Source organism: Mustelus asterias, unplaced genomic scaffold (assembly GCF_964213995.1).
Source record: "Mustelus asterias unplaced genomic scaffold, sMusAst1.hap1.1 HAP1_SCAFFOLD_92, whole genome shotgun sequence".
Lineage (NCBI taxonomy): Eukaryota > Metazoa > Chordata > Chondrichthyes > Carcharhiniformes > Triakidae > Mustelus > Mustelus asterias.
In genome coordinates, this window is record NW_027590141.1 from 217,089 (window position 1) to 228,171 (window position 11,083).

The 11,083-nt window shown below is 42.5% G+C and overlaps 1 protein-coding gene and 1 non-coding gene across 2 annotated transcripts in view; both read right to left on the bottom strand.

The window, feature by feature from the left end:
• Positions 1–11,083, bottom strand: part of LOC144484079 (uncharacterized) — a 192,129-nt gene that overhangs the window by 72,399 nt on the left and 108,647 nt on the right. The gene's annotated exons all lie outside the window — the stretch shown is intronic.
• On the bottom strand, positions 4,262–4,334 carry trnar-acg (transfer RNA arginine (anticodon ACG)). The gene has a single exon. It is a non-coding gene; the product is annotated as a tRNA-Arg (tRNA).

Sequence of the window (11,083 nt, forward strand, 5' to 3'; positions counted from 1 at the left end):
TTGGCAGTTAATAGGTGCGCTTCAAACTCCACAAAGAACAAAGTGATAATCAGGTCATCGATTTTAGTGATTTTGATTGGAGGGCTGATGGAAAGTGACATCTGTCAGAAAACCTGTCATTCTGTCATCTAAGTTGCCATTTCCGCTCATCGGTCGCACAGATATACATTCAAGTTCACATTTCAGGTTTTGGCTCATTTAGTTCCACTGTTGAGGCGGAGGGTGGGTGATGCACTTTTATAGGAAAGTCCAGTAGATCCGCAATGAGTCTCGATTCCCTCATCTGCCTGAGTGTTTTGCCCCCCTATTTCTTTGTTGTGAAGAACGATTTTAAAAAAAGAATCTTCTGGCAAATATGCGCCATTTCCCATAGATCACTTACAATATCACTTGTGTCAGTCTTCTATTAGAAAAGTTTCAGATGGTGATTCACGATGTTAGTCTGCACCTATAATCCCATTAAATTCTGTTGTACAATGAGTCTGTCAAAAAACTATCAGCATTAATTATTTTACGGTTAATATTTGCCGAGGTCAGAGCAAAGATAATATGGTTCTAACATCGAGATTCGGGTAATTTTGAGCAACGAACTGCAATCATACGGATTTTGCCCACTCGACATGAAAAAGTTTAAGGAATGTTTCGAACCGCGGCCCTTTCGCATGTGAGGCGAACGTGATAACCACTACAATACAGAAACAGCTGGCAACAGCTTAAAACAAATCGGCCTGTCTGCAATGTTCAACTGCGCTGTGTTGCTGCAGATTACAATGGTTCGACTGAGAGCCAATGTCACTTAAATCGGAAGACAACCGTTACTTTCAACCTGATTGCTCAACTTAACTTTAACGTCAAAGTTTAAAAGCGTTCGTCCATCATTTTTCTAAGGGAGCAAAGATTTCGGCTCATTCATTAATTTTCATCTATCTTCGAATAATCTCAACCAATTGTACTCAGTAATAAAAGCAAATTACTGAGGATGCTGGAATCTGAAACCAAAACAGGAAATGCTGGAAAACCTCACAAGCATCTGTGAGGAGAGAAAGGAGCTGACGTTTCGTGTCCAGATGACACTTCATCAACGCTCATTGTACAATTGTACTCAGTATTTGTTTCAATATTTAGTATCAACGCATTATTTAAACACACGTCTTCATGATGAATTGAATATCTCTGAAATTGAATATCACTCAATTGCAAACATAACTGACCACCAAATGAATCGAGTCACCGGGTAATACAGATCGCAATTTTGAGAATGACCATAGTCAGCTTTTAAACAAAGTCAATTACATTTAAATGGAAGGGATTGAAGAATTATCTCTTAGTTACACTTGAGCTTTTTTTTGTCATGGGCGCGAAACATTCAGACGCATGAATTCCGGCCATCTATGGGAAAGTCCAGTAGATCCGCACTGAATCTCGATTTCCTCATCTGTCTCAGTGGCTTTTCCAATTTTTTGCTATGAAGAACGATATAAAAACTCTTCTGGGAAATGTGCGCCATTTCCTCTGGTTTACTTACAGTATCACTTGTGTCTGTCTTTTTGAGCACACACTACTATTTGTCATGTTCCAGATGGTGATTATGTCATTCTGCACTGATAGGCCCATTAAATTCGGTTGTAGACTGAACGACATGCGAATATGTACACGTTGTCAAAGTCGAAAGGTTTCTTTCCTGTCAGTGCGTCAAGAAATATCAGCATTTCTTATTTTACAGAAAGCATTTGAGGCTCAGGTTAGAGCAAAAATAATTTGGCTGTCACATCAAAGTTCGGATAATGTTGAGCAACGAACTGAAATCATGCAGATTTCTTCACCCGACATGAGAAAACTTAATGAACGTTTCCCCCCGGGGACCTTTGGCGTGTGAGGCGAACGTGATAACCACTATAGAAACAGCTGGCAGCAAACTCCAGCAAATCTATCTATCTGCAATGTTAACTGCGCTGTGTTTCTGCAGGTTCCAATGGCTTGACTGAGAGCCCATGTCACTTGTTTCAGGAAGAAAACCGTTACTTTCAATCTGATTGCTCGCATTATCTTGAACTTCAAAATTTAAAAGCGTTCGTTTGGCAAATATCTACGGGACCAATGATTTCTGCTCATTCATTAATGCATCCATTCTCATCGTCCATTGAAAATTCTCAACCGATTGTGCTCATTAATAAAAGCAAATTACTGAGGATGCTGGAATCAGAAAACAAAAGAGAAAATGCTGGAAAATCTCACGTGGTCTGGCAGCATCTGTGAGGAGAGAAAGGAGCTGACGTTTCAGATCCAGATGGCACTTTATCAAAGCTCATTGTACAATTGTACTCAGTATTTGTTTCAATATTTAATATCAATGCATTATTTAACACATATGTCACAGTTTAACACAGAAAACATCGCTATCACCGGCTCCTGTGAGATCGAGTCTGCAGCAATGACACCTGCAGAAATTTAGAAACATCAAGCGTTAAGATGTCATTATCATTTGATTGTAAATAATAGCATTAGGGAACGGATCACATTGTAATTTGCAACAAAGCGAAATTAAATTAATGTCAAAGTTGCTTGCAAGAGGAAGATTGTCTAAATTGTTGACTGACCAAGTAAGAGAGCTGAAACAGTGAGAACTTAATACAAACGAGACCCTACATGTTAGCAGCAAGTTTATTGCGGAATTAAACAGAATGGGTGAACCTGTAATTGTTTCTGTGAAGATATTCATATATATCCGGTCTCTCCAGCGATTGGTTCATTCCTGAAAGAATCAACTGGTGACGTCTCATCAGCTCCACGGCCTCCTGTTCTCCAATTCATCCGTCACCTGATGAAGGCGCAGCGCTCCGAAAGCTCGTGCTACCAATTTTAACCTGGTGTTGTGAGACGACTCATTGTGCCTACCCCAGTCCAACGCAGGCAACTCCACATCATGGCCAATTCATCCAATCAGCTCACAGACCCTTTGATCTCCAATTCATTACGTCAGAGCAGCTTCAGCGAATCAGTCAAGTTGTTTTTTAGAGAGACGAGAATTCACTACAATATTGGCCCCTTACACAGCGTGGGAGGTGATGGCCGTGAGGGGAAACAGTTAATGTTGTTGTAACAATGTCGGAAGTTCCAATTCGATAGTTTCAATATTTTGCATATCTCTTTTCATATTATATCAAATTGAAAACATACACAACTAAGAACCAATGTCCCAAAATACCTTTTTTTGATTTTGGGATGCCTCGCATTTAACATCAGCAGGGTTCTTATCAAACATCACAGCAGCGGGTGGGGGCGGTGGAGGGGGAAGGGGTATGGTTCCATAGATTGATCTTCCAGATTCAATATCATCGAGGAGATTCTGAACAGGCGTTGGAGTGTGGTGACTCGGCGATTTTCACAGTAACTTAATTTCAGTGTGAATGTAAGCCTACTTGTGACTAATAAATAAACTTTATACTTGCCTCAGAATGTTCCTGGAAACATCTCTTTTCTCAGGAAATCCACCTCCGGCCTCAGAATTTATATTTATCTAAATTAACTGCATCTAACACTCGTAGGCAATGAGTTTCTGGTTCTTAGTGCTCGCTGCGGAAAAATGTTCCTTCCAAATCTTCTCTGCGCCCGCCTTGCCAAAAATCTTTAAATTTGCCTCTTCCCCCTCAAAACTTATCCTAATTTAGTCCACCTCGATTAAATCACTCCTCAATCTTCTTCGCTCAAATGGAGAATAATCGCAGGGTCATAAACCTCGCTAATTTTAACTTTTCTAAACTAAACTTACTTCAAAGAAATTCCTCAATGGAATTTAACTAGAATTTCTCAACTTTTGAAAAAACATTTCGATGGAACTTGAGTATTTTGTGAACTTCTTTCTACGAAAGATATTTAAATTAAATTCCTTCGCAGAGTTTTACAAATTTTCATCAACTTATTAGAAACTATTTTCACCATTTTGAAAAATGTAAGATTTCCACGTTATTTATCTAGAAATTCCCAACTTTTTAAAAGATAGCTTAAAATACTTTTTCCAAATAATTTCACGAAAATTCGTAATTTAAAGAAAATAATTTAAACATACTCAATGAAAGTTTATCAGTGGAATCTTACTTAAAATGGCCAACTTTCTTTTAAAAATTAATGACCTAAGATAAATTTCTTCATAGAAGGTGACTGGATTGAGTAAACATTTGTCTGAATTGGTTTAAAGTTACTGAAAATACATTTTTTCATCGAAACTGAAATGGAGTTTACGAACTATTTTTAAAATTTACAGCGAGCCAGCCAGGAGTCGAACCTGGAATCTTCTGATCCGTAGTCAGACGCGTTATCCATTGCGCCACTGGCCCACATACGGGGAATTTGCAACATTTGCTACATATTGGCCAGACGGTTCAAAGCCGGGCAGAAACCAATACGTTTAAGTGAGGAATGGTTGCTTAATTAATATTTTATTTACTGCCATCCCTAATGGCCCTTGAATTCAGTCAATCTGCTGTGTTGGAATTCAGCCTGCTTCTCTGCGTTTAATTTCCAGCGACAGTAACACGACTCAACCCCTTACTACTCCCCCTGTGAATCCACTGCCGAACATTACCCGAGTAGAATATCTTACAATCAAAGACATTGGCTCTTACTTATGCCTAAAAATACATTCAGGGAAAAAGAGAAGTGCTGAAAATTCACAACAAAATGAACAGGAAAGAAGATGCGCTTATTGTGACTCAGGAGACATTTTATCAGTTCGAGGTGGCTACAAGAGCAGGTCAGAGGCTGGGAAACCTGCGGCGAATAACTCACCTCCTGACTCCCAAAAAACAGACCGCGATCGACAAGGCACAAACCAGGAGTGAGATAGAATACTTTCCACTTGTCTGGAGGATGCAGGAATTCACCAAACGCACATTAGACAGCACCCTCAAAACCCAAGACCACTACCACTGGCAGGTTTGCCCCCACTCCCCCGATCCACTGCATACCACCCCCCCCCCCACCCCCCCGCCCCCCCGCACCTCAAGTCACTCAGCATTCTGATTTGGAAATATATCACCGTTCCTTCACTGTCATTGGGATAAATTCCTGGAATTCTCTCCCTAACAGCACTGTGGGTGTACCTACACAAATACACTGCAACGTTTCAAGAAGACAGGTCACCACCACATTCTCAAGGGTAATTACTGATGGGCAGTCCATGCTGATCTAACCAAGCGACACCCACATGAACAAAAAGAAACATCCAGCCAGTTCCCCGAACCCGCAGTCATGGGATCAGCTGAAGAGGTGAATGGGGATAAAATGAATGCCCAGTTGCATAGCCAACCCTGTTGAACGTATCTTGATTGTCTATCGAGTGTGTTGTGCTGATAGATTCCCCGCAGTTTGTGCTCAGGTTCTCAAACTAAACCCCATGAGAACCAATCCCTTCATCTGCACCGCAAAGAAATAAACAAAATCTGCAATTTATAGAATCTCATAGAATTTTGTGGGAGAGGACGCCACAATGGTTAGATCTGCTGCCTCAGCATGCCAAGTACGTTGTTTCGATTCCTGGCTTAGTCACTATCTGTGATGATGAAGATTTGCAGCTTTTACAAGCTGCAGCAATAGCACGAATGCAACCCCATTGCCGTAATGGGTAAGATACTGGCTTTATAAACCACGGGTTGTGTACTCGAGTCCCATCTGGAGTGCAGATATCAAACGGTTAGGTGTAAAACGCTGGCAAATGGATTTCTTATAGACCCTGGCTGTTTCTGGGAAGATGCATTTTGGGTTAGCACTGCTGCCTCACAGCGCCAGGGTCCCAGGTTCAATTCTTGACCTCGGGTCACAGTATGTGTGGAGTTTGCACTTTCTCCCTGTAGTTTCCTCCGGGTGCTCCGGTTTCCTCCCATAGTGGTCTATCTAGATAGATAGTTATATAGTATGCTGCCTTCTGTTAGGCTTTATATATGTGCTTGTATATAATGCAGTATACTGCAGATTCTGTAAATCTGAAATAAAAACAGAAAATGCTGGGTTATTTCAGTAGTTCTGGCAGTATCTGCGGAGCGAGAAACAGAGTTAACGTTTCCAGTCCAGATGTCAGATGGCCAACCCGGACACGATGGGCCGAAGGGCCCCTTTCCGTTCTGTAAAACTTTGTGCCTCTATGATCCTTTTTCGGAGTTGGCCAGCGGAAAGCAATCCCGCCGTTTGCACCCGAAACAAATCACAATACCTGACTTGGTCAAAAGGAGGCAATTAAAGGGCTCGTCTAGGATTTGAACCCGGAACCTCCCGCATGTCTCATCGACTAAAATACCCGAAGCAATAATCATGCTCTTCGACCAACCAACCTACCCAAAAGCAAGCGTAAGCAAAATATAGCTCATTTCTCTTTCGCCAAAGCAGTTTAGCCATCTCTGATGAAAGCCGACATTGTTGAAATAATCCACCACATCAGCATTTGTGGACTTAAAGCTCCAGCAAAATATCCGCCCAATATTGCGAACTCGACTGGGCGCTTTTGTCTATGAAGTACACATATTACCCGCCAGGCTACACAAAGAATGCCGAATGCCAAGCTGAACGAACGAGAATATTTGCAGTATACCAACAGTAATAGCAACTTTGAAAACTCATAATATATCTCGTGAAACAATATAAGTTTGCTATCAATGCTAAAATATTTCTGTTCCGACATTTGCTCTTTTAATTACATTTTCTCAATAATGTTACTGGCCACGACTGGAGACTGCAAATAGCCCCGAGCCTGAACGCAACATGGTATCGTCCTGCCCTCTGGTGGCAGTGATATGGAACTACAAAATGCAGCTTTCTCCCACCTGTGAATCTTCAAGACTCATGTTTGTGTTCGACAATTTCCGACGATAAATTCTTCCGCGTTTTTATTTATTCCCTTTTTCAAATCTGAGACTGCACCTCGGGTGTAGAATCATTTTTCATGAATCTACCTCTTCTGGAAAAGGCAAACTTTTCCAGATGTGGCTCATGGAGACTCTGTCACTCAGCCGCGGTCCGCAGCAGTTAAAACAGAAGAACAGGTGACTTTAAAATGGAGTTATAATACCACATTTTACCCTCTGAAAAGGGCAACATTCTGAACAGGTCAATAAAGTTACTTTTCGTACCTTCCTTGTTATAAGCCAAAGTAACCAAATTAATCCCTGACACTATTCTGATTTATAACCAATTTGTCCAAACTATGGGTGTTCTCCCGATTTTGTCGTCCCAGGATTTGAACAGCGAACTCCAGCCATGATTTTCACAGATTTAGCATCATTTTCCCAAATAAATATCAACAGTCACAAAGACCGTGTCTAAAGAGCCGCAATTTAGATTTTTCGGCAGCATGTGTGTCTTGTTCTGTATTGTAGTGAGGAATCCAGTCAACAGCCTAATTCCAGCGCGCAGAACCCGCCACCAGAGGGCGCCACATTCTAGCCTGGGCGCCAGAAACTCACGTGATATTATCACTGACGCCTGCATGGATGGTAGGCTTGTGAGGTCACAATAGTCACAGCCCCCCCCCCCAACACCCACAAACACAGACACATAAACTCACACTGACCCACGCACACTGACACTCTCACAAACACACTCACTGCAATGAGCTGAACAGAGCCCGGGTTCCCTCTCTCCTTCTCAACCTCTGACTCACTCCGTTCCCATTCAGTGAGATAGATTCACTCAGACATGTTTCTGATCTTCCTGGCGGCGCTCTTGCACGGTAAGCACTGGGTAACGTACATCAAGCCAGATAGACACATTAAATGGTAATATAATTAACCATCACAAATATCGATGTGAGGGGTGAATGGGGGTGGGGGAGGTGGGGGTGGGGGAGGTGGGGGTGGGGGGGGGGCAGGGGCGGGTGCTGCAGAAACAATCGCAGATACAAACATTAACTCTTGATATTTCATTCCTCTACCTTCACAGGCGGACTGTGCGCAGATCCAGTAGCACAGTCATCGCTGCCAATAACCGCAGCAGAAGGGGATTCAGTGCAGTTGGGTTGTGAATATACAGACAAGGGTATGTACAGCATGCAATGGTATCAGCAGAAACCGACACAACCAGCGACATGGATTATTACCAAAGCATTAACAGTGAAGGAAGATGAAGTTTCAGGACGATATCTGGCGGCTTCTGACGCGTCTAAACAGAACGGTTACCTCAATATAAGCACCCTCAGAGTGCAGGACGGGGCGGTCTATTACTGTGCAGTGAGGCACAGCGTTAGATTAAAGCTAAAACCCCGTACAAAAACCTCAGCGAGTATTTACAGCTCCATTAAGTTTCCTCCTGCGCGAATGGTTTGACCCGGCTTCAAGAAGACAGTCATTTCTATTTAGGGTAGAGCCGACGGGATGATTGGATACCACCTGAAGACTCTGTCAGCAATAAGCCAATAAGCAGATGGTGTTGTGGTGAACCATCGTTGGTTCCCACTAGGTAGTACTGAGCCAGGGTCTGGCCAGTACTACGAGTCTGTATATATGTTGCTGTTGGGGTTAGGGATGGGTTGTTCTATTTGTTACTGTTGGGGTTAGGGTTGGGCTGTTACACCTGTATTATAGTTATTAAGGTACATCCCAGTCGGGCTCCGCCTCCTGGGAGAGGTATAAAGGTCACTGCTCTGTTTGGGACCCCTCAGTCTGGGATCGTGTACTATATATGGTAGCTTCATTGTAATAGTAAATAAAAGCCTTTATTTCCTTGAGCATCTCAAGCCTCGTGAGTAATATCGCGCATCAATTTTATTTACTATTAATTAAACTCTTGTCGTTAAAAAAAAAGGAAAACGATACAGAGAGTATGGAACAAGTAGAACAACCCATCCCTAACCCCAACAGCAACATATATACAGACTCGTAGTACTGTCCAGACCCTGGCTCAGTACTACCTAGTGGGAACCAACGATGGTTCACCATAGGTGTTATCTAATATTCTCTTAATTCTCGATCCAGTGATCTCAGCTCTTCCTCCCATTGATTCTGTAGGATGTGACATCCACTGCTCTCAGCTTTATCTCGTTCGATATTCTGCAACTTTCGGAGACACAAGTCCTGGGAATCCAGGAGCAGCAGCAGCGATGCGGAGCTCCCTTCTCGCTGTTTTCTGGGTGACATTCATTGTCGGTAAGAAGTTTGAAACTTGAAAAAGAGTAAAAGGGAGTTTAATTTATGGAGGAATAAGTTTGAAAAGCAGGGCTTTCGTGTTAAACAAGTATTAGACCTGCCTTAGAGCACAAATGAATCTTTGTGGCTTTGGTCTTTTGGAGAACAGGTTCTAAAAGCGCACAGCAAAGGCGATTTAAAGAGATGGTACCAGGGTTGGAAGATGAGAGCTATCAGAAAGCATTATAAAAATTATGATTACTCTCTCTCTGGACGAGAAGACAATCAGGTAATCTGACTGATTTCTGGACAATGATGATCAAATCAATTTAAATAATAATAAAGCAAATCAAAGAGATTTAGTGTGCTGGACGGGGAGAGGATGATTCCATCTGGGGAGAATTACATATCTGTGTCCCATAAATCTAAGTGAAACAAAAAGATCAACTGGGAATTACAGAGAAATTTTTTTTGAAAGAGTTCTGTAGAAGTGACTCACACTGACACAATGAACTGTTGAGGAGAGGAGTAACGATGCATTTGAGGGCAAACTAGAGAACCCGCTGAGGTAGAAAGGGATAGAGGTATTTGAGATGAGGCAGGAGGGAGGATTCTCTGAGGGATTGTGAAAGGGGACATAGATCAGTTGGAGTGAATGTGTTAGAATTTAATACCTTCTTTTATGTTACACTGATTTTTCACCCTCGCGTCAAGTGAACTTTTAATCAATGACTTTTGTTTGTTAACCTTGTGTTCTCGATCTGAACGATGGAGATTCTGTTACTCAGCGGGAATCCTCACTCACACAGACAGAGGGAGAAGATGTCACTTTAATCTGCACCTATACCGACGATGCTTATTATTTATTCTGGTATTGTCAATACCCAGGCAGACATCCCTCCAAACTATCCACAACACCATCAACTTTCGTGTCGTCGGCAAACTTACCAACCCATCCCTCCACTTCCTCATCCAGTCATTTATGAAAATGACAAACATCAAGGGTCCCAGAACAGATCCCTGGGGCAATCCACTGGTGACCGACCTCCATTCGGAAAAAGTCCCATCTACAACCACTCTCTGCCTTCTGCAGGCAAGCCAGATCTGAATCCACAAGGCAACAGCCCCTTGGATCCCATGCCCTCTCACTTTCTCGAGAAGTCTTGCATGGGGGACCTTATCGAATGCCTTGCTGAAGTCCATGTAAACCACATCTACCGCCTTTCCTTCGTCAATGTGTTCAGTCACATTTTCAAAGAACTCCACCAGGCTCGTAAGGCACGATTTGCCTTTGACAAAGCCGTGCTGACTATGTTTGAGCATCCTAAACTTCTCTAAATGTTCATAAATCCTGTCCCTCAGGATTTTCTCCATCAACTTACCAACCACTGAGGTTAGACTCACCAGTCGGTAATTTCCTGGGCTATCCCTATTCCCTTTCTTCAATATAGGAACCACATCCGCAATCCTCCAATCCTCCAGAACCTCTCCCGTCTCCATCGATGATGCAAAGATCATCGCCAGAGGCTCTGCAGTCTCTTCCCTCGCCTCCCACAGTAACCTGGGGTACATCCCACCCGGTCCCAGCAACTTATCTATCTTGATGCTATTCAAAATTTCCAACACATCCTCTTTCTTAATGTCCTCATACTCAATCTTTTCAGTCCACCTCAGTCCTGTAGTACAACCACCCATGTCTTTTTCCACCGTGAATACCGAGGTAAAATATTCATTAAGCACCTCTGCTATTTCTTCCAGTTCTGTACAGACTTTCTCACCTTCACATTTTATAGGTCCTATTCCTTCACATCTCATCCTTTTACTCTTCACATATTTATAGAACGCCTCAGGGTTCTCCTTAATCTTACCTGCCAAGGCCTTCTCGTGACCGCTTCTTGCTCTCCTAATTTCTTTCTTAAGTCCCTTCCTACAAGCCGTATACTCATCTAGATCCCTATCATCGCCTAGCTCTCTTT